This window comes from Meles meles, chromosome 16 (genome assembly GCF_922984935.1).
Source record: "Meles meles chromosome 16, mMelMel3.1 paternal haplotype, whole genome shotgun sequence".
Classification (NCBI taxonomy): Eukaryota; Metazoa; Chordata; class Mammalia; order Carnivora; family Mustelidae; genus Meles; species Meles meles.
In genome coordinates, this window is record NC_060081.1 from 47104521 (window position 1) to 47126827 (window position 22307).

Genomic DNA, 22307 nt, shown 5'->3' on the forward strand with positions numbered 1-22307 from the left:
CTGCTATTGCAATTGACTTTTGCATGTTGACCTGCAGCTGAAAAACCTATTAAACCCTCTTATTAATTCTAATAATCAGCTGCCATATTTCCCTTAGAGTTCTCATGACACGTTTATTCTTTATTTCCAATTTTCTCACCTATATTTTTCTTCCTTGACTTATTGTCTGGGTGGGAATCTTTAGTAAATGTTGAATACTGCTGCTAGTAGGAATCATTGTGGGACTCCTGATTATAAAAGGAACTTTTTTTTTAAGGTTTTATTTTATTTATTTGACAGAGAGCACAAGCAGTGAAAGCGGCAGGCAAAGGAAGAAGCAGGCTCCCTGCCCAGCAAGGAGCCCAATGCAGGACTCAATCCCAGGATCCCGGGATCATGACCTGAGCCGAAGGCAGACGCTTAACTGACTGAGCCACCCAGGTGTCCTTAATAGGAACATTTTTAATGTTTCAGCATTGAGAATAGTATTTGTTTCCATTTCACCTAAGTTTTCATATTTATTAGCTTTTGTAATAGGTACTACACCACAGATTTGTGGCTCTGTCCTTCATGACACACAGTGAACTGCTTTCTCCCATGTTTATGTAGGCTGTTCCTGTTCTATATTTTCTATTCAGCATTTGTCTGTAACAAACATTCCCCTCAAAGAAAAACAAACATTCCCCTCAGTACTCTCACAGTCATTTGGGATTTGTATCCCATTTGACAATGCGCTGGGTCTTTTTCCAATTTTTGATGCATTCCCTTAAGTCACATGTAAAAACAGTAAATTTCCCCAAAGTTTATCAACAATCTTACAATTTTCGGTTATTAAATAAACCACTATGAAGTCTAAGAAACCACCTACTAGTCTACAGTCTTTCCAGTTGCCAGTCATGAGCCCAGTACCCATACGTAAATCACTTGGGGAATGTGAAGTTCCAAGGCTGGGGTCTGTTCTCACTGTAACTAACTGATCCCTGTAGCCCTAGCACCCAAGAATCTGGTGTAGATCTGGGGTGAGTTCCAGAAAACCGTGTTCTGTTTATAGAGCTCCAGGGGATTCTGATGCATAGTTCAGATTTAGAAGTCACTGCTCTAAATCTTATTTTGTTGATTTCCTGGTGTGTTATAATGAACTTTGTAGCAAGAGTCCTGCTAGAGTAATGGTGGTACTTCACAGAGTTCTTGGAAGATGAAAACAAAACGCAAGTTCTTTAAGTGAATATAAGAGAGATATTATCCTGGCTCCTTAAACACAAATAGGCCTCTAGTAGGAGTACTATAGCAACAGTGAAGAGGCATGGGGAGAAAGCTAATTTCTAAGGCACTCAAGGCCCAAACTACCGAGGCAATTTATGAGAAGCCAATGCATATTAGCTCAGTTATTATCGCATCTCTGGAGAATTTCAAAGAACAAGTCTCATGCCTCCTTTGTTTTGTTTTCTAACTGCCAGATGATCTACCTTTTCACAGGGAAAAAAAAAGTCACCACATACGTCTCATTTTTTATCTTCCCCAAGTCCTTAGAGTTCACCTAAAATGTACATCATTTTGATATGTAAAAATTAAAGTGATACATATGTGATGACTTATGATCGTAATTAAGATGTTAAATCAGATCTCACACAGACTCAGATTAAAAAGGAACTAACAACGTATGCTATGACTCAGGTTTTATTATTTCCAAAACACTACCTTGATATTCTTATCTTAACTGTCTAAATGAGGCCAATGAAGAATATGTAAAGAGGACTTTTTAATTTTGTTTTGCTTACCCGGTATTTCCTGATAATTAATATATATATCTCAAATGAACAAATCAAAAACAGTGGTTAATAAAAAAAATCATAAAACAGAACCTCCACCTTCATCGTATACACATTCTGAACATGAATTTGAGAGATATAACAAGACATGTGCTTCCAAAGAAGATGCAACAGGATATACACCCCACTTACCACAAAGGATTGTTGCATAAGAAACAACAACAGGGATCTGACCTCATCAAGTCTGTGGATCTAACTACCAGTTTACAGGAAATACAGAGGCTGGAAGACTATGTTAACACTACCGTGCAGATGAAGCCAGCCAAACTCAAAATGTGGGAAATTCCAGAGGACACTTGACCTAGTTTCTTCAATAAGTAAACACAAAGAAAAAAACTTGGAAGGGGTGTTCCCCTAAGTTCAAAGAGATATTCACCTAAGGTAAAAAGAATCAATCAAATGCCATGAACATGTGAACCAACCCTGTTTGGACCCTGATTTGAACAATCCTATCATAAAAGAATTAAAGAGAGAGAAATCTGAAGACAGACTATATATCTTGATATATAATTCTTGATGACATCAAGAATTTTTTTTTTCCTTAATGGCACTCTGACCATTAAAAAAGAAAAAAAAACTTTTTTTTTAAATTTTTTAGAGCTGTATATATTGAATTGTTTATGTGTACAAAATATGATATCCAAGATTTACTTTAAAACTGTCTGGAAGTGGGGACAGGAAAAAGCAAGTGGGGGGATAAATGAAATAACATTTGGCCTTATGTTTAAAATATAATGCTGCATGTAGGACAAGAGGAGGTTCACTGTATAATTTTATTTTTTATACATTTAAAATTTAAAATTGCACACCCACAAGCAAGGGAGGGGCAGGCAGAGGGAGAAGTAGGCTCCTCGCTGAGCAAGGAGCCTGATACGGAACTCATTCCCAGGTTCCTGGGAACATGACCTGAGCCAAACGCAGATGCCGAACTAACTGAGCCACCCAGGCACCCTATATTTTTTCCTCTAAATATCTGTGTTAACATCATCCTTCTTGCAAAGTTTCAGAACATACAGTCACAATTAAAGCTTTTCTAATTTGCTAGCTTTGAAAATAACATTATATAAAAAATGCAAAAGCATTATTTAATCTGTTGTGAATTATAACCATCATCTTTAGAATAATTTGTAAGTAATAATTAAAAATCAACCTAAGCAAATATTATCTAATAGGTGACCGTACTCTCATCTTCCTTAAGCCTTTAAAGCACACTGTCATCCTCACAACAGGTATGGTAACTTCGTTCTTGAGCTACTAGTGGTCCAAGTTGAAATTGTAATTGATTATAGATATAGGTATAGGTATGGCGACAAATACATACATTATGCAGACTTCAAGCCACATTACCAACCTCTTAAGTATGGAGTAAAAAGTTGCACCATATTTTAAAAAAACTGAGCCTTGCAGTAAAAAGAGCACATGCCTAGAAGTGGAATCTGGGGAGTCCAGCAGAGATAAAGGAGACCCTCCTGCTAAAAACATACAGAATCTGGACCCTGTGGTGCTTTAGAGTCTCTAAAAGGGAGTCCAGGAGATCCCTGAGAGGCCAGGGAGCAGGCTGTTAGTTTCAAAGTGATAGCCACGAAAGCAAGGACATCAGTACCCTTGTGTGGTGTATCTCCTTCTGTCTTGTAGCCCTGCTCTGCCCCTCCCACTTCCTTCCCGGTCCTTGTGCTCCTTGCTGGCCTACTATGTTTGTCTTTATCTTTTCTTAGTGGCACAGCCTATCCATGGGCTCTCCTACTACCGAGGTCCTACAAGAAGCTTCTTTCACTTTTTCTTAGGGTTTTCCTCCATATCAGCCCTGACCATACCTCCCATCATCACCATCCCCCTCGGCCCCGCCCTGTGGTCTACTCAAGCTGATGCTCCATGGGCCTGCTTTTCCTTGTCTACCCTCACCTACACCCCTCCACTCTGCTTAGTCCCATCACTGAAACCCCTTCCCACACATCAGAGCAAGTCTTACTTCCTTCTCAGCTCTTTCTGAAAATACAGTTGTTCTAGAAAAGACTTCCCTGGGCTCAGGAAAAAATAGAAAATTCCTTAGCAATGGAAATAAGGCCAACACTGTTAAACAAGTTTGAGCTGTACCTCTCCATCTGGGAATTAAACGTTAGTCACACGACATAAACTAAATATCACACTGATGGTAAGTTGCTACTGGGGAGCAGGATGGCAGCAAACGAGTCATTTCATTCAAGTGAGACACTCGACGAAGCACAGATTTCACTCTTGCCGACCCTGAAAATGATCTTAGTAGAGGAGTTCAGGGACTAGTGTGAACAGAAAGTGGTTAGCTTTTTTTCATCCTGTCAAAAGCCAGCTGCACCTCTAAAAGAAATACCAAACCAGAGTCTACCCATGCACGCTACCTGTGCCCTTACCAGACACGAGTACTGTGGGAAGACCCAGGTGGGCTGGGAAAACTGCTCAGCTCCTGAGGGACTCAGCTAAGGTTAGAGGGAGAGACAGAGCAGGTAAAGGATGAGGGTTCCAACGTGCGTGCTACAACAAAGACACGCACTGGGAGCCGGGGAGACCAAGAAAGGTACATCTCATTAAGTAAGGGAGAGTAATAAACTCAACTGGGAGGAAGGTGAACCCCAAGGAAGGGAAACATCTAAGCAGAGTCTGAAGGCATCAAGAACTGAGAATGGTAGGCACCACAGGCATGTCTGTGTCAAACCACAGACAATTCCTACTGGCTCCTGGGAACCCTGGGAGGTAGAGGAGGTTTAGAGGTCAGGATGCATAGAAGGACAGGGAGAGACGGGGTACAGGGGAGAGATGGGGAGGGATAAGCAGAGGAGCCTGGTTTCTGACAAGTGGTCAGATTTACAACCTCAATTACGGTGTTTTAACAAGAGTTACAGAGGCCCCCTAGTATCCCCAGTTACACTTTGCAAATACTAATGACTCATTATGGGTTTCCATTAATATGAAGACCTTGACTATACTGAGGATCATTTTTCTCTTTACTGATTCGGTTAAAATAGAATAATTAGGGGCACCTGGGTGGCTCAGTCATTAAGCTTCTGCCTTTGGATCAGGTCATGATCCCAGAGTCCTGGGATCGAGCCCCACGTCAGGCTCCCTGCTCAGTGGAAAGCCTGTTTCTCCCTTTCCCTCTGCCCCACCTCCCCACTCGTGCTCTCTATCTCATACAAATAAATAAAATCTTTTAAAAAAATGGAATAATTAAAGTTGTTAAATTTGTGCAAGGATTTCATCTAAATATCCTAAAAGAAATCTTTGGCATAATTAATAATTTATTAATTCATTAAAAATAAGGTGTACGTGTGCACATGGGTGGCTCAGCTGGTTGTATGTGTCCCTTTGGCTTATGGCATCCCAGGGTCCTGGGATCAAGCCCTGCATCTGGCTCTCTGCTCCATGGGGTACCTGCTTCTCCCTCTGCCTGCCACTCTCCTTGCCTGTGCGCGTGTACGCTCTTGCTGCTCACTCGCGCGCTCTCTCTCTCTCTCTCTCTCTCTGTTAAATAAATAAATAAATAAATAAACCTTTTTTTTTTTTAAAGGTATTTATAACAATTTAAAATGATGTTTACACTGACTAGATTATAAGAGACTCTTGATCCTGATTAGTAAATGTCAGCTTTAACCTGTTGGGGAAAAAATAACATTTACTACAAAGCTAATTAAAATAGTTTGGTTGTGGCATAAGAAGAGACATGTAGAAATAGGACCAAGAGTCCAGAAATAAATCCTTTTATTTACTGATAACTGATTTTCAACAAGGGGGCCAAGACAAGTAAGTAAGTACTGGGACAACTAGGTAACTACATGCAAAAGAATAATCAGGGAGCTTACCTCACATCACACATGGAATTAACTCATTAACTAAAAATGGATCAAAAATGCAAATATAAGAGTTAAAACTACAAAAGTCTTAGGAAAAAACACAGGCACAAATCTTCATGGCCTTGGATTAGGCAATGGTTTCTTAGATACAACATAAAAAGCAGAAGCAACAAAACAAAACAAAATTGAATAAATCGGACACTATCAAAATTAAAAACTTTTGTGTTTCAAAGATCCTATCAACAAAGTGAAAGGATAATCCACAGGACAAAAATTTTGCACATCATCTACCTGACAAGGGACTTGATCCTAAAATATGTAAAGAACCCCTGCAACTCAATTAAAAAAAAAAAAACAAAACCTTCAATTTAAAAATGGACAAAAGATTTGAATAGACATTTCTCCAATAAATAAATAAATAAATAAACAAATGGCAAATAAGTACTTGAGTAGAGGTCATTAGCCTATTCAAGAACAGACATCATTACCCAATAGGGAAATGGATATCAAAATCAAAGACACACCCACAAGAATGGCTATAGTCAAAATGACAGATAATAACAAGTGTTGGAAAGGATGTGGAGAAAATGGAATCCTCATCCACTTTCGGTGGGAATATAAAATGGTGCAGCTGCTTTGGAAAGCAGTCTGGAAGTTCCCCAATATATTTAATACAGGGATGCAAAATTACTCAGAAATTCCATTCTTAGATATACACTCATGAGAAAAACACTCCACTCAAAGACCTACACAAATATTCAGAGTAGCATTATTCCCAGGAGCCAAATGGTACAAACTCAAGTATCCATCAACTGCTGAACGGATAAACAAAATGTGATACATCCATACAATGGAATATTATTTGGCAACAGAAAGAAATGAAATAGAATCGATAAATGCTTACAACATGGATGAACCTTGAAAGCATTATGCTAAATGAAAGCCAGTTACAAAGAACAACAACCTATTAAAAGATTCCATTTATGAAATGTCCAGAGTAGGCAAATCTATTTGGTAGAGACAGAACACAAACTGGTGGTTACCTAGGGATGGGGGTCGGAAGGGTGCTGGGGAAAAATGGAAAGTCGCTGCTAATCAGCATAGAGTTTCTTTAAAGAGTGACGGAAATGTTCTAAAATTGGTTCTGGTGACAGTTGCACAAGTTTGTGAATATATAAAAACCACTGAATTGTATAATTTAAGTGAGTGAATTACATGGTATGTAAATTATATCTCAATAAAGCTGTTATTAAACAAACAAAAAAAGAATGGGATGAAATATGCTTCATACTAAATGGATGGGAACTGTCAGTGTTCCTCATTCTTAAATCCCTAAATCAAATACTTAGGAAATGATGCTTTCCTCTAACTGAAAATGTCTGATGCTTTTACAATGGGGTCTATGACTGGTTGAACATGTTGACAAATTTTAAGAGGCTACACAGAAAAAATGTTCCCCAGTGTTTTACTAGATTCAGCAAATAGCATCTACAAGCATTTGATTTGTGAATTGTGTAATTTTTCAACAGTAGGCCTCCTTGCCCCACCGTTATCCTAATTAAATTTCATTGGTGTCTTCTAGCCCATTAGAGTACCAAGTCCCTAGAGTTTATTCAGCCTCACTTTTACTTTTCTAAAATACTAGAGAGGGAAAAAAGGTTTAATAAGCTAGAAACAGGGGGAAAAAGTATGAAAATGCTTCCTCATACAAGAACTTTTTATAAGCTCTACCCTTTTGCTATTAACAAGTTAGTATTTTACTAAAGTAAAGACAAATGTATACAATGCAAAAATTTTAGTCTTCCAAAAGTTCACATTACCTTGAAAGGAACCCCAGAAGCTGTTTTATTTTCAAATATGTCTTATGAGGAAAGATTTCCTAAGTGTTTCAAAAATGTTTTCTCTTTAAGAGAAACCTTTATAAGTCATTCTTTAAATAATGAGAATTTCTTTTCCCCCAAGGGAATAATTTCTACTTCAGTGTTTCTAAGAATATACAGGGTTAAAAGCGTGTAAAATAGATTTTCTCACAGTTAGGGGAGAGCAAAACACCGCAAATAGGAAACCAGACAGCTCGGGGGTCAAAACACTACACTTCCAGGTCAGACTTCTGGTTGCAATTAAGTAAAATTCCTGCAAATATTTGTAAGGAAATCATATTTTTGGTGTCTCCTTTCAGGCCTTGTAACTTTTTATTTTCTTTAACAGCAACTTATATTTGAGGGTATATACATATCTATATTATTTATTAAAGACACACAGAAATACAAAAACATAAACATTTATGAACACATACATACCAATTTATGACCCCAGAACTGCAATTTGATCTTGGCCTCAAAGATAAAACTAGCATCTCTTCTAGGCATTCATTTTTTATGTTTCAGATAATGGGGACCTACTTTTGTTTTTGTTTGACACAGACAATGGAGAATTTGGTTCTCAAGACATTTCACAAAATAGGTTAAGCCAAGTTTCCCATTAGATTGCATGGTTCATGATCAAATAGTTAAAGTAAATTTGAATCTGATTGGAGTTTAGGCTCTAAGTAATAACAGCACTGTGTTAGAACAACAAATATAAATAAGCCCCACAATTAAGTGTACCTGAGCAGTTATTAAATATGCTTCTACTCCACTCCCTGGGAATAGCCCAGGGGTTTCACAGTGCTTCACAAATACCTACCTCAGGAATCTGCGGTGAGCTCACTTAGAGACAACAGAAATACCTACTCTACCAAAGGGAGCAGATACTCCCTGCTCAGCTCATAGAGGTTATTACAGTGAGTATACGATGATTTTGATTACAAAAGGCTGAAATGGTAAACTGAAAAGAGTAACTACAAAAGAATACAATTTTAGAGTCTCTCACTTTTGTTCCAAATAATTAGAGTAACTAGGGTGCCATGTTAGGGAATTTGAAAATGAAAGCGCTCTGGTTTTTAATCATCCTCTGGGTTGTAGTCCCCACAATTCCCAAGGTATTGAGTTAGCAAATCTCGGTCCCAAAGTGTTAAACTACAGTGTCTTATGCTATACGAGGGCCTCTTCACTTGTTCTCTGCACCTTTCAGCATCAAGGGGTTCTTGACAGATATTTAATCTGTAATTACTATTTTCTCTCCCAAGCTTCCTAAGGGCTATTAATATTAGCAACATGAAACTCAATTACTATAAATTTTAAAATCTTGGCATGTGACTTGGCATGGAGAGCCTGGCCAAAGGAAAAGAATTTAAAGGGAACAGACAAGCTGGTAAATGCTCTGGGTACTTCCCAGACAGGGTACTGCTATAGTGTAATACACATAAAACTCCTGAGAAATGAACAGTACATGCCAAGGCAAATAGTTTCCACTATCCCTTGTCATCCCACACATTAAAAAATTATATGCAACCCCTATGAGAAAAGGCCTCTGCTTTATGAGTGGTGGTGGGAGGGTGGGGAAGAGGAGCTGTCCTCGTTAGTATCTGTCAAACACAGGAGAGGTTGCCACTTTTTAAGACTTCAGCTGAGAAATGCCAAAAGAAAGTACAGTCTTATAGGAGTCTCACAGTACTTGCATGCCCCCCACATCCTCCACCCCTCACCTCAACACATATACATATATATACGCTAACACTAGCCAACTATTTGGACAACAGAAAGCTAGTGCCACTGGGGGCACATTCCCAAAATGCTGCGATAAATCACAATTTTCAATGGGTGAACCCAGAGAATTACAGGACTCCCATCCAGTTGTTGCCATTAGAGATAATGTGACAAAAGAGATCACCAAAAGAAAGGTTTTTAATCTCACCCCTACTATAAGCTAAAGGCCAGAGACTTTCTCTTCCATTACTTCTCCTCCCACTCCCAGCAGGACAGGAGTGCCAACCAGTTCTACCTGACCACCAAATGGGATTTGTCTTTGGAATATCTGGTAATAAATCATCAGTCTTCACAGAGCTGGTAAATGGGCAGGGCTCTGAGGCAATTGGGCCAACTTTAAAAAAAAAAAAAAAAAAAAGGTCTTGCAATGGCTGTTTGATGACAAAGATCTTTCTGGTATCCAAGAGTCCCAGGGGATTTAGCAGCATTGTTCTGAACTCCCCAGTTTCAGAATATGCTGAAATGTGGGACCACTGAGTTCGGATGTCAATGTGAACAAGACTCAAAAGTAATACGGAGTTGCATCACCATAAAAGCTCCAACAGAATGGCTTTGTAATTTGAAAGTAAGCAATGGCAATACAGACTTTGTTTTATGAGGGAAAAATCATTGTCTTTCTGATGTGCGTGGTAGGAGGTGAAGGGAGAAGGGTGGGGTGGGAGAGATGGAAGGAGCTTACTCATAGGCCAGTAGGATCGATCTCATAAGGTTCACGCCACCATCAACAAAGTTTTCTAGGTGGTTCCAACTGAAGCGTGACAACCTTTTGGTGTGGCAGAAAGAATCCTAACCTTTTCTGAAGCTTTGTATATCAGGGGAGGGGGGCGGTGAGGGAATGTTTGTGCGTGTTCTAATTCCTTGAAAAATTAAAAAAGTGAACCAAAGATCAGTCACTGAAACTTGCAAATTCCATGACAGGTGACTGTAACAAGTGGAAATACTACCCTTCAAGGTTTAAGGATTTTGGTTTCTTTCTGTTTATTGCAATAAATGGTTAGCAAAGTCTTTCTGGTTTTTGAGAATACAAAATGTCTTGTGCTGTCAATGCTGTCTTAGCACACTTTTTGGGTAGAAAAGTACAAAAACTTTAAGTTCTGCAAAATGCCCCTTCCTAGAAAAATAATCTCTGCTACCAGAGGGCTTCTAGGACCTTGCTTTCATTATTGCCCTTTTAAGCTTCTCATGTGGATGAAAGCCTAGAAAATGTTTTGATTGAGTACACTATGGGAAGAAACGTAAATAATAAGCAAAGCTATTTAAACACATGTGTAAAAAGAAAACATATGTTTCCACTGTGCCCTAGGACAAATCTAAGGAAACCCGTTTCTATTTGCAAAGGGCTGTGAATAGAAAAAACAATGCTTAAATATGAAGAATATTTACCAGAACAGTAGATAATTGAAAATGTGTTGTGCTGTTTTGCTGTTTATAAAACCACACGAGGGCCGGGTTCTCCCCCTTTCAGCCGTCCGTGTCTGGCTGCAGAAGCCCGAGGACCCCTCCACGGTGGCGTGTGTGACCGTGGCCCAGTTCCACTGCCAAGGCGGGGCCTAAGGACAGGAGCAGGGGCTGACCCTTCCACGAGAACAGCTGATGGCCGTCAGGAGTGACTGCAGCGGTCAGCAGCGTTTGTCCAGGGGGCTTCTTCAGGGTTAACGGTCCTTGGACGTATTCTTGTTAATGTGCAGGGAATGGTGTCTCTTGGCCAGTTTGCACTGTCCTCTCGGAAAATGCCTGCCTGTTCACGGTCTGAGGAAGGGCCGGGCTCAAAAGGAAAAGTGGTTCACTTCCAAAATTTATTTTAAATAGGAAAAGGCCCTGTTTTCAATGGGCTGGGAAAATAAATACAAACCCAAACAAACAGCACATATACAAATTTGCACTCCTGGGGCCACTGGAGAGAAGGGCTTACAATCAGGCCTGTGTCTGAAGAGAAAAGAGAAAGCTTTCTTTGGCAGGTACCACACACTGGGCGTTGGGGAAAGGAGGGGAACATTTCTCAGACAGAAGGAAGAATAGGAAGAACTTGCTTGTTTTGGCGATTCTCGTCTTTTTCTTCTCTGGTGTGAACACCCACTGATTTCCTAACATGGTGGTAATGTGCCCCACCACAGAATGCTGCGTGGGTGTCGATGAAGAGAGAGGAAGCCTGGTAATTCAGCCCTGAACATTCGCAGAAGATACCTGGGAAGCCACAAAAGAATGAGCAGACGGCTCCATGCATTAGCTAAAGATTTAAGCTAAGATTTTAGAGGCGTGCTCAACTTAGAAGAAAAGCCAAAAAGAAAGCCACTGCAGACAGAAACCACAGTACCCAGGAAAATTTAATTTATTTTATGGCATTTTCCAAAGGACTGGGTTTCTTAGATGTTCACTGCAAGAAAAAGGTTATACAAAATGGAATAATAGGCAGTTAAAAAAAAAAAAAAAGAACTGTTCCACAAACACAAAGATGTAGTGAACCCTTACTATTTAGACAATGCACTGAGGTAAATGCTTAGAGCTGACAGATGAGTTCTGTTCTGGAGTCTATGTCTCCCTTTCCATCCTGTGATCAGAGAATAGAGGACATACAACCCAAACAAAGATATCCATGTGATAGTTCAAGTAAGACACCATTCCTGGCTTTCACATGGTTAACTTGAAAGATAGCTTTCTTTTTTTTTTTTTTCTCAATCATTAGGGGAAAGTTTTATGAAAAGAGAAAACACTCTGTCTTTCTCTTTCTCTCTCTCGATGGGGATACTGAAGCAGTTTAAACAGGCCAGACATTAGACAGCCATATTTTCACACAGCCTCTGACACTTACTAGCTTTGTGACCTTGGGCAAGTTGCTCGAACTCCTTTGAATTTGTTTCTCCTCTTCAGATCAAGAGTTAAGAATGCCGGCTAGCAAGGGCTGCCCCAAGGATCTGCCATGGGGATGCAGGAGACACAGCACAGGGCTGGTAGCAAGCAGGCTAAAACCCACTAACGGGTAACTAGTCGGGGTAAGAATACTAACAGACCCCTGGGATAGGGAGGGGCTGGAGGGAGGAGAGGTTCAGTCCCTCGGTGCCAAACAGTCAGGAAGATACTGTAGCTGATCTTACACCAGAGTAGGATGTGGTTTTGACTTTCTGAAAACCAAGCAAGAACAACTATTTAATAATTTGTTAACTCACAGGCCACTTTCACCTCTGCCTTTTGTCAAGGGGCAAGCGACGTTGCAACCCAAGTGTGCCACAAAGCTCTGCCAGATAAACACATTGCTCGTGAGCAGAAACGACACTCTGTTCCTTTATTTCTTCCATGGCTTGTGTTCCTCCTGAGTGACAGGCTCGGCACTGGGTGCTCAACAGCACCAGAGCCCTACCCTCAATGAAAATGATGTCTCTCTGGGATTCGAGGAACCAGCTGGAATGGTGAGCATTGCAACTGCTGGGGGCAACCAGGTACCCAGGAAAGGGCAGGGGGCAGCTCCCTGAGAGAGAGGGACAGAATCAGATAAAGCTCCTTAGGAGAAGTGACACCTGGGCACAGGCCTGCAGGAGGAGGAGGAGCTGACCCAACAACAGGGAAGGAGAAGAGAGCTACAGGGAGAGCAACATACACAAAAGCCCAGAGCCAAGAGTATGATGTTCTGGGTCCTGTCACTCAGGCTACAGTGACAAGTTGATAACTGACCACAGAAGCTCTCCCAGGGTTGCCTGACCAAAGCCAGCTGGGACCAGTTACTCCCCTCCCCCTAGCGGAGAGGGTCTCCTCTTAACCGTGGCTTCCCATGGGTCCAGTTGCAGGACTGGCAAGGTCTATAAGCTCTGGGCAGTCGGCTTGCTTAGCATTCTTCTGAATAATCAGACTGCCTGGTGCATGACACTGGTACTAAACTGTGCGTCACCACCATGCCCACAAGGTCACTTTCCTACTTGCTCAATAAAAAGGTTGATCAGTGGGAGAACCAGGGTCCCTCTGCTGGAGTACAGATACAAGGTACATTAAGCTGCACCCCAGGTAAACACACCTAGTACAGGATACCAAGACAGCAGACAGTATGCATGCTGATCTGCATGAGAATGCCAGCCTGTGCCACGTGACTGCCCTGTGTTCCCCAGAACCCCTGTGCATAATGGTGGGGGGTCAACATGGAGAGGACACTGTTGCCAGGGCTATTCCTGAGCGGGTAGCCACATTGGGTATGAGGGTCAGGGAGTAAGAGATAGTTGCTGAGAAGGCTAATGACCAGGACAGACACGGTGTCTGTAGACCACAAAAGCTCAAGAGTGGGTGTGTCATCTGGTGACTGGGTGGCCTAATATTTGCGGTCAACTAAGGCTCATGGCTGGCCAAGTCACTTGGTCCAAGATTACTCAGTGGTAACCTTGGGAGAAAATCTGTCAGTAGCTCAATCCACAGACATCCTTGGCTTACTGGTTAACAGTTATGTCCACAACTCCAAATAAAATGGACAGCATACTTGGGCCCTACTTAAACTGTGTATGACAAGTTGAACTGTGTCTCTCCAAAGCTTGTATGTTGAAATCCTAATCCCCAGCACCCCAGAATGTGACTGTATTTGGATATAGGATCTTTAAAAAGGTAATTAAGTTAAAATGAGGTCATCAGAGCGGGCCCAAATCCAGTATGACTGGTGTTCCTATTACAAGAGGAAATCAGGACACAGATACAAATAGAAGGAAAACCATGTGAAGCCACAGGGAGAAGACGGCCACATCTACAAGCCAAGAAGAGAGGCCTCAAAAGAAACCAACCCTGCTGATACCGTGAGTTTAGACTCCCAAGCCTCCAGAACTATGAGAAAACAAATTTGTTTAAGCCACCCAGGCTGTTGTATTTTCTTATGGCAACCCTAGCAAAATAATATACTATATAATGGGGAAAAAAATCAAGGTCTGGTGAACAGGGGCCTGACTTGGGTATTTTGAAGATGCCACAGACTCTTACCTAGTCCCCAGATTTGACTCAATCCTCAGAACCACATCTCCCGGAAAAGAGAACCAGGCATCCCTCAAGTCAGGACCATAAATCTCCCACTTGCAATGCGCACCTGTTTTCTAGGGGACCTGCACAATGAGAAAAGGGGGATACCCAGAACTCTGAGATTGGCTCTGAGATAATGCCAATTCTCAGGGTTCCTGACTACCACTGTGACCTACCAGAGTGTGATAAATAGAAACTTGGTTTCAATTCATCTCAAAGAGAACCGAGTAGGTCTATGAAAATCTGTATTTGTCTTCTCAGTTGATGAGTACATAATTGGGATAGATTTACCTTAACAACCAACAGAACCTAAACTTGGACTCCATGTCTCATGGAGTATGCTATAGAGTAAAGAAGGGCCAAAAAAAAAGTCTCTGGAATTCCCTCTCCCCATCAAAACCAAAAGCAAGGGGCACCTAGGTGGTTCAGTCAGTTAGGCATCCAACTCTTGATTTTGACTCAGGTCACGATCTCAGGGTCGTGATATCAAGCCACACATTGGACTCCCCACTCAGCGGGGAGTCTGCTTGAGATTCTCACCCTCTGCCTCTCCCTGAGCTTGCTCTTGCTCTCAAAATAAATAAAATTATCTTTTGGAAAACAAACACACAAAAACAAAAAGAAAAGCAATACTGGTCCCTGGAAATCAAAGAATTCATTCTGGGCATGTCAAAGAGTTCATTCAAGTTTCTGCACCCCGTTGCTCTTAGTACTAAGAAATAAGCACAAACACTTGTCAGGATGTTTGCATGTTTCTTTGCTCTATGTAAATGATCTGAAAGGGTGACGGCTTCAGTGACCTGTTTAGTAGCAGATAAAAATTTGGACCTGGTTCATCAATGGCTCCACCCAACCAGATAGTACCAACAGAAGTAAATGCATGAAATGATATAACCTCACTTGGAGTGGAGAAAGAAAATCTGTCCCATGAGCTGAATGTTGAAGAATATACTTTGAGTCCATTTGGCCAGTAAGGAAAGACAGCCTGATTCATGTACATGTGTGTGTGTGTGTTCATTTATTCAGTGGCAAGAACTCAGACTGGTAGACAAAGGACATATGAGGAAAAGTTAAGTAGAGTGTGTGTGAAAGTATCTGTATCTTGTGTGAATATTCTCCAAAAAGGTCCATTAAGCAATTCTTGTAATGAGCCGAATAAAATGACCTGCCCTACGGATGCTGGCCAGTCTCTTACCCCAGATGCCAGATAACCTGATCACAGGGCTCATGAGACATGTGGCCATGATGGCAAGGATGAATATGCTAGGGTTCAACACCATGGACTTAACGTCACCAACACTGAGCCTTGCCAAATGCCAAATCTGCCAATAGCAGCAATTAATATGAGTCTCCTTATCAACTCTCACACTGCAAGGAGGTGGGCCAGTAGTCATCAGTGGTGGGAAGATTATTATAGTAGACCTCCTTCATCACAGAAGAGACAGTATCTTCACTGGAATGGACCCTTATTCGGGATTTGAATGTATTTCTATGCCTGCCATGTTTCTGCCAGGCACATCACCCAAAAACTTACTGAAGGCCTCATCATCCATCACCACCATAATGCTTCTGACCAAGAAACTCACTTTACAAAGAAGCCAATAGACTCATAAAATGCAATGGTCCTACCAAGCAATCAAGCAAGGATCAAATGCAGCTGCCTTACAGAGCGGTAGAAGGGTCTACTGAAAATTCTGTTGTGATACAAATGACAAGGCAGGATCCTGTGGGGCTGGGGTAAAGTCTGACAAGACATACTATATGCTGTGACCAGCAGAACAATACGTGTTCCCTTGGCAAGAATTCCTGGAACCAGGGAGTGGAAGTGGGAAGTGACCACCTCAGCAAAAAATTTGCTTTCCATCCTCATGACTGTTCTTCATGAGTATTCAAAGGAAGACTGGAACGGAGGGGATAACAAGGACCCAGGCTGCAAGTTAAAAGTGCCACATAACTACTTCAGGCTTCTTATGCCATCAGACAAAAAGACCAAAAGGGGAGTGGAATTGCTGGCCCATGATGACACCACAGAGGCAAATGGATAAAACACTGAGAGGATAACGGGCTTTACTGAGTGGCACATTTCCAGCGCTAAACCTTCATGAGAAGTGTGGGCGACCTCAGAAAGGCAGGACCACTGCCAGCTCCAATCCCTCAGGAATGAAGGTTTGGATCGCCTTGCCAGGTAAAGAATCCTGATCAGCTGAGTTGCTGGCTAAGGGCCAAGGGAATATGAAATACATGTTAGGTGAGAGAAGAAAGAAATATCAACTATTCATTTCAAAAGCTAGTATGGGGGTGCCTGGGTGGCTCAGTGGGTTAAAGCCTCTGCCTTCGGCTCAAGTCATGATCTCAGGGTCCTGGGATCTAGCCCCATATCAGGCTTTCTGCTCAGCAGGGAGCCCTGCTTCCCTTCCTCTCTCTCTGCCTACTTGTGATCTCTGTCATTCAAAAAAATAAATAAAATCTTAAAAAAAAAGAAAAAAGCTAGTATGGCAGCATCCTCCTACACTGTCTTCCTTGCTGCATGATGTATATATTTGTGTATTAACTAAGTTACTGACTTACTTAATATAACTTACTTGGTTAAAATAACTTACTATTTTATTCAAGCTATGTTGGTAATAGTGAACTTCACAATTTAGTCAATAAGTTAACAAACGTGGGCTGTGAATGAATGTCACTCAGAAAGCCTAGGCTGGGAGCTAGAGCATGAGATGTTGGATTCTTGCTCAAAGGAGATGCTGGGCTTATTTCCTCTGTCGCTGGGAGAGCTGTGTCACTAGGCAGAAACCTGCTGTTGTTTCAAAGTTCATAGGAAAAGGCAGCCAAGAGGAAAACTTGAGAGGCTCATTCACGAGTTAAGAAGGCTCTGACCAAGGAAGGGACAATGGGAAAGAGAAAAAATTATGAACAAAATGGCAAACTACCCAATATGAAGATGAACAAAAGCATAAATATGCAGTTCATAAAAAGTGAAAGATAAAAATCAAAGAGCAGGGTATCTCCTTTTCTGGTTTTTGGCCTGTCAGACTGGGAAAAATTAAAAACACTGGTAACACCTAGCACTGGCAAGGCTAAAGGGGAAAATATTGTATGAGACAGAATTGACAGAATTTGACAGTTAAGTCCTTTTTTTAAAGATTTATTTATTTATTTGAGAGAGCGAGACAGAGAGTAAGAGCGCAGAAGTGGCGGGGAGGAGTGGAGGCAAAGGGAGAGAGAATCTGAAGCAGATTCTATACCCCGTGTGTGGAGTTCAATGCAGGGCTCAGTCTCAGGGCCCTGAGATCATCCAAGAGTTGGACCCTTAACTGACTGCACCACCCAGGTGCCCCATGACAGGTAAGTCTTTTAAAAAACTTTCCCACAACTCTAATTTTTACTGAATCTATTGAAATAACATCGCAGGCGATTCAAAAAAAAAAAAACAAAAACAAAAACTATCAGCAAATGTCTGCGCTTTACTGTTCATGGAGTTTGCGAATACTCTTTGCATTCCCTTACATGATGAGGCCATTATTTGCTACATGGCTCTGGAAATGGAAAAAGGTAAGAAATTCATGTGAATGAGAGAAGATACCCATTTCACACAAAAGCATAAACCACTCACATTCATCCAAACCACCAACACAGTAAGGATAACTCTATTTTCAGGGAACATGAGACACAGAACTGGATACTGAGGAGGAAATAGGCAGGGCCTTTTGGTTAGTGGCTTTGAAATTGCTTTTGAAAAAAGGCATTTAAGTAAGATTATGGAAACAGCTGAGAACAGGCAGTCAGATAAATGTAGAGAGATGTCTCTAGCTCTGAGGCAAGACTAAGAACATGCATTCAGTTTCCAGTTTTAGTGATGCTGTTAATAAACAATGTAAGGTGATAGTATGTTACTGTGTGTGTCCACTTCATTCCTACGGGTACACAAAGCCTAGAGCAAGATGACCCTCTTTGTGGAAAGCAACCTTGTGGGAAAGACAGATGAACGATGGTCTTCCTGCCTTCTGGAAATTAACAGTTTGGTATGAGGTTAAGCGCTTACAACCAGAAGCAGAGCTGTCTATGTTCCAGGGTTAAGCACTATGTGATTTGGAGAAGGAAAGAGGCTCTGTGAGTGGCAAAGCACCAGTCTTTGCCACTGAAGGGGTAGGATAAAGGTAGGTAAACGGAGTATAGCACAATTATAACACAATGTGACAAATGTATTAAAAGTGTTAAGCGCCAGAAGACGAGAAACCGAGGGAGACTTTGGAGAAGTAATATTTGAGGTGGATCTTAGAAGTTAAATATAAGTTTTCCAGACAAAGGCGAAACCTGTAAATGTTAAGGCAATGGTATCAAGAAAGCAGGCTTGTGGGAGGCAGGAAAGTGAGAGGTGGGAGGAGATAAGGCAGGCTGGGAAAGTTATGGTATGCTTTGACCTTACTTGGAAGAGGAAAGATAGAACCATGCGTGTAATTTATCACCTGTACAAACACTTATTAAATACCTACTGCAAAGCAGGAAATGTCCTCCTAGTTGGAGACACAATGGAAATAAAAGAGGCCGAACCTGTCTTCAGATGGCTTACACGGCTCGTGGAGAGACCAATGTTAACCGAGTGATGTTCAGGATGCTTGTGGGCCAGTAACAGGGAGATGGTTCCCCAGGATAAGTTTCCCTGAAGAGTGATTTTGAGCAGAGAGCAGAAGGAGCACAGGGAAAGGATTGAGACCTGGGCTCCAACCTGGGCAGAGACCCCCAAGATGAGCAGAAGAAAGGAGCTTTGGAAGAAAGGCATTAAGCTGCCATCGGTGGGAGCAAGAAAGAAGGAAAGAGTGGGACAAGATGAGGCTGCAGAGGCAGGATCCAGGCTTGCACCTGGGAGCCTTGGCGAAGAGGTTCACAAGATCAGTCCTGTGATATTAAGGGATGATACAAACTGAAGTATAAACAGCAGGAGAGGCATCGGCGAGAGTGGACACAAGGAAGCCAGCCAGGAGGCTGCTGGGGGTGCCCCGGCAGGCAGGGGAGGCGGAAGCAGGGACTGGCTGGCGGCAGCAAAGGAGGGGACTGGCTAAGGTCTGAACATCAAAAGACATGGTCAATTAAAGGTTAACTGTTACCAGAAGTAGAAAGGAAAGTGAAGTGACTGCTTTCATACCAAGATGACTTTCAAGGAAGAACACTTAGTACAGCTGAGTGAACACAATGGTGCTTCAGGATCCTCCTGCCATCCTCTGGCAATCGACTGCACTATTGATCTCATTACAGCGAAGCCTAGCATTCATCCCACAAGTGGCTGCTCACTGAAAGATCCACCAGGCAAATGCAAGCTTCTCCTAGTTTGTGGTTGTGCAGTTAAATAAACCAAGTCGAAGGCAAATGACAAACTCAGAATCATCATGTACAATACATAAAACATACAAGGCATTTTTATCCTTAAGGAGCTCTTACAAACTAATAAAGATATGAACATTAAAACTAAAAACATTATAAAGGAGTTGCTGTGTGCCGACATGTATATCGTCAAGATAGTCACTGTGCCATTGTTTACAAGAGAGAACACATTAAACGCAACCTAAATGTCCTACCAATATCAGAGTAAGGATATTTAATGGAATACTACACAGTTATTAAAAGTGGCGATGGGAACCCTGAAGGGCCAGAAGAATTTTAAAAAACATTAAGAAGTTGGAAGACTCATATTTCCTAATTTCAAAACTTATTACAAAGCTATGGTACCTCCAACTGGCATAAAGACAGACATATAGAACGATGGAATAGAATAGAGAGCCCAGAAATAAATTTATGATCAAAGTTATGATCATAACTTATGATCAAAGACTTTCAGTCTCACACTTATGATCAAAGACTTTCAGTAAGGGAGCCACGACCATTCAATGGGGGAAAGGACAGACTTTCCAACAAACAGTGCTGGGACAACTAAATATCTGCATGAAAAAGGATGAAGTTGACCCCTTTCCTTAAAATTAATTCAAGATGGATCAAAGACCTAAATAAAAGGAGCTAAATCTAGAAAACTCGAAGAAAAAAATTGGAAAACATTGGATTAAGTAAAGATTTCTTGGAAAAAGTGTCAAGCACAGACAGCAAAATAATAGATAAATTGACTACATCAAAATCTAAAACATTCCACATCAGAGGACACTATCGAGAGTGAAAAGGCAACAGATGATGGGAGAAAATATTTGCATACCTGATAGGGAATTAATATCCAGAATATATAAAAGAACTCCTACAACTGAAAAACAAAAGCAAACAACCCAAAAAAATTGGCAAGGACATAAATAGACATTTCTCCAAAGAAGATATACAAAAGGCCAATGAGCACATTAAAAAGATGGTCAAAATCATTACAAATGAGGCAAAGATAAATTGAGACCACAATAAGATAACACTTTACATCTGTTAGGACAGCTATTATCAAAACAACAGAAATTAAGTATTGGCAAGACTGTGGAAACACCAAAATCCATCCTTGGTGAGAATGTAAAATGGTGTAGTCACCAGAAAACTGGATGGCAGTTCCTCAAAAAAAAAAAAAAACAAAACAAAAACAAAAACAAAAAACTAAATTAAAAAAAATAAACAAACTGGTAATTACCATATGATCCAGCAATTCTACTTCTAAGCATACACCCAAAGAAGTGAAAAGCAGAGATTCAAAGAGATATCTGAACACAAATATTCATAGCAACATTATTTACCATAGCCAAATGGTAGAACAAATAAACAAAAATGTGTATGTGTGTGAATATTATTTGGCTTTAAAAAGAAAGAAAATTCTGATAAATGCTATAACAGGGATGATCTTTGAGAACATTAAGTGAAATAAGCCAGACACAAAAGGATAAACTGTCTGATTCCATTATATGAGGTAACTCAAGTAGTAAATTAGAAAGCAGAATAGAGGTTACCAGGGGCTAGGGAAGAGAGAAATGGGCAGGTATTGTTTAATGGGTAAAGACTTCCAGTTTGGGACGGCAAAAAGTTCTGGAGATAGAAAGTGACAATGACTGCACAACAGTGTACATGTACTTAATGCCACTAAATTGAACACTGGAAAATGGTTACCCTGGTCAATTTTATGTATAGTTTACCACATTAAAACAACTTTTTTCAAAATGGTGATGCATATGTTTTAAAGGATTTCTATACTACGTTATGTGGAAAAAAAAAAAAAAAAAAACAGGGTATAAAACTCTATGTATGGAGCACCAGTGGGGGCTCAGTCAGTTAAGCATGGAACTCTTGGTTTTGGCTCAGGTCATGATCTCAGAGTCCTGGGATCAAGCCCTACGCTGGGCTTTGAGCTCAGTGAAGAGTCCACTGGGGATTCTCTCTCCTCTCTCTCTACCCCTCCCCTGCTCACACGTGTGCACTCTTGCTCTCAAATAAATAAATCTTTTTTTTTTTTTAATTTTGTATATACAGAAAGATCACTTTTCTATTTAAAAACAAACTTGTTGTAAATAAATAAATAAATAAATCCATTCATCCATCCATGCAAATAAAAACAAACTTCTTGCCCACATGAGCCCAAGAAAGACTTTGATTGTCATCTTGGGGCCAGAACAACACACAACCCATCCTCCCTAGCTGTGAGAGAGGCTGGGAAATTGAGTATTTAGCATTTTTCACTCAACAGCAGAGGAAGCCAGGGAAGGGCTAGTTGAGAATCACTACTGACCATGCTACCTCCACACCAGAAATGAAGGTCTGGGAACCTTCTCTGTTCCTTCTCCTTTTGTACCAATTAGAAAATGAAACTAGCCCGGTCTTCTGGGGTATAAGCCCCTCTGGCTTTTCTCCAGCTTTATCCTACTACTAAGCGAAATACCAGAAAGTGTCATCTAATACAATATTGTTTGAACTGAAAATTCCATTCGTTCAAGGCTTTCAGTTCGGGTTAAATTAATCTGTCTGCCTACTTATCAGCTGTGCCCAGGTGAACAGTGTAGATTAAGTGGGCCTTCAAAGGGGTTACTTAACACAATTCCTCTCCTAAGGGGATGCTGCATTAGCATAACCTAGTTCATGGCTGT

General features: G+C 41.0%; 1 protein-coding gene across 5 annotated transcripts in view; it reads right to left on the reverse strand.

Moving 5' to 3' along the window:
• The window catches only part of LOC123926677 (SLX4 interacting protein), a 206934-nt gene that overhangs the window by 50159 nt on the left and 134468 nt on the right, over window positions 1-22307 (reverse strand). The window lies entirely within an intron of this gene.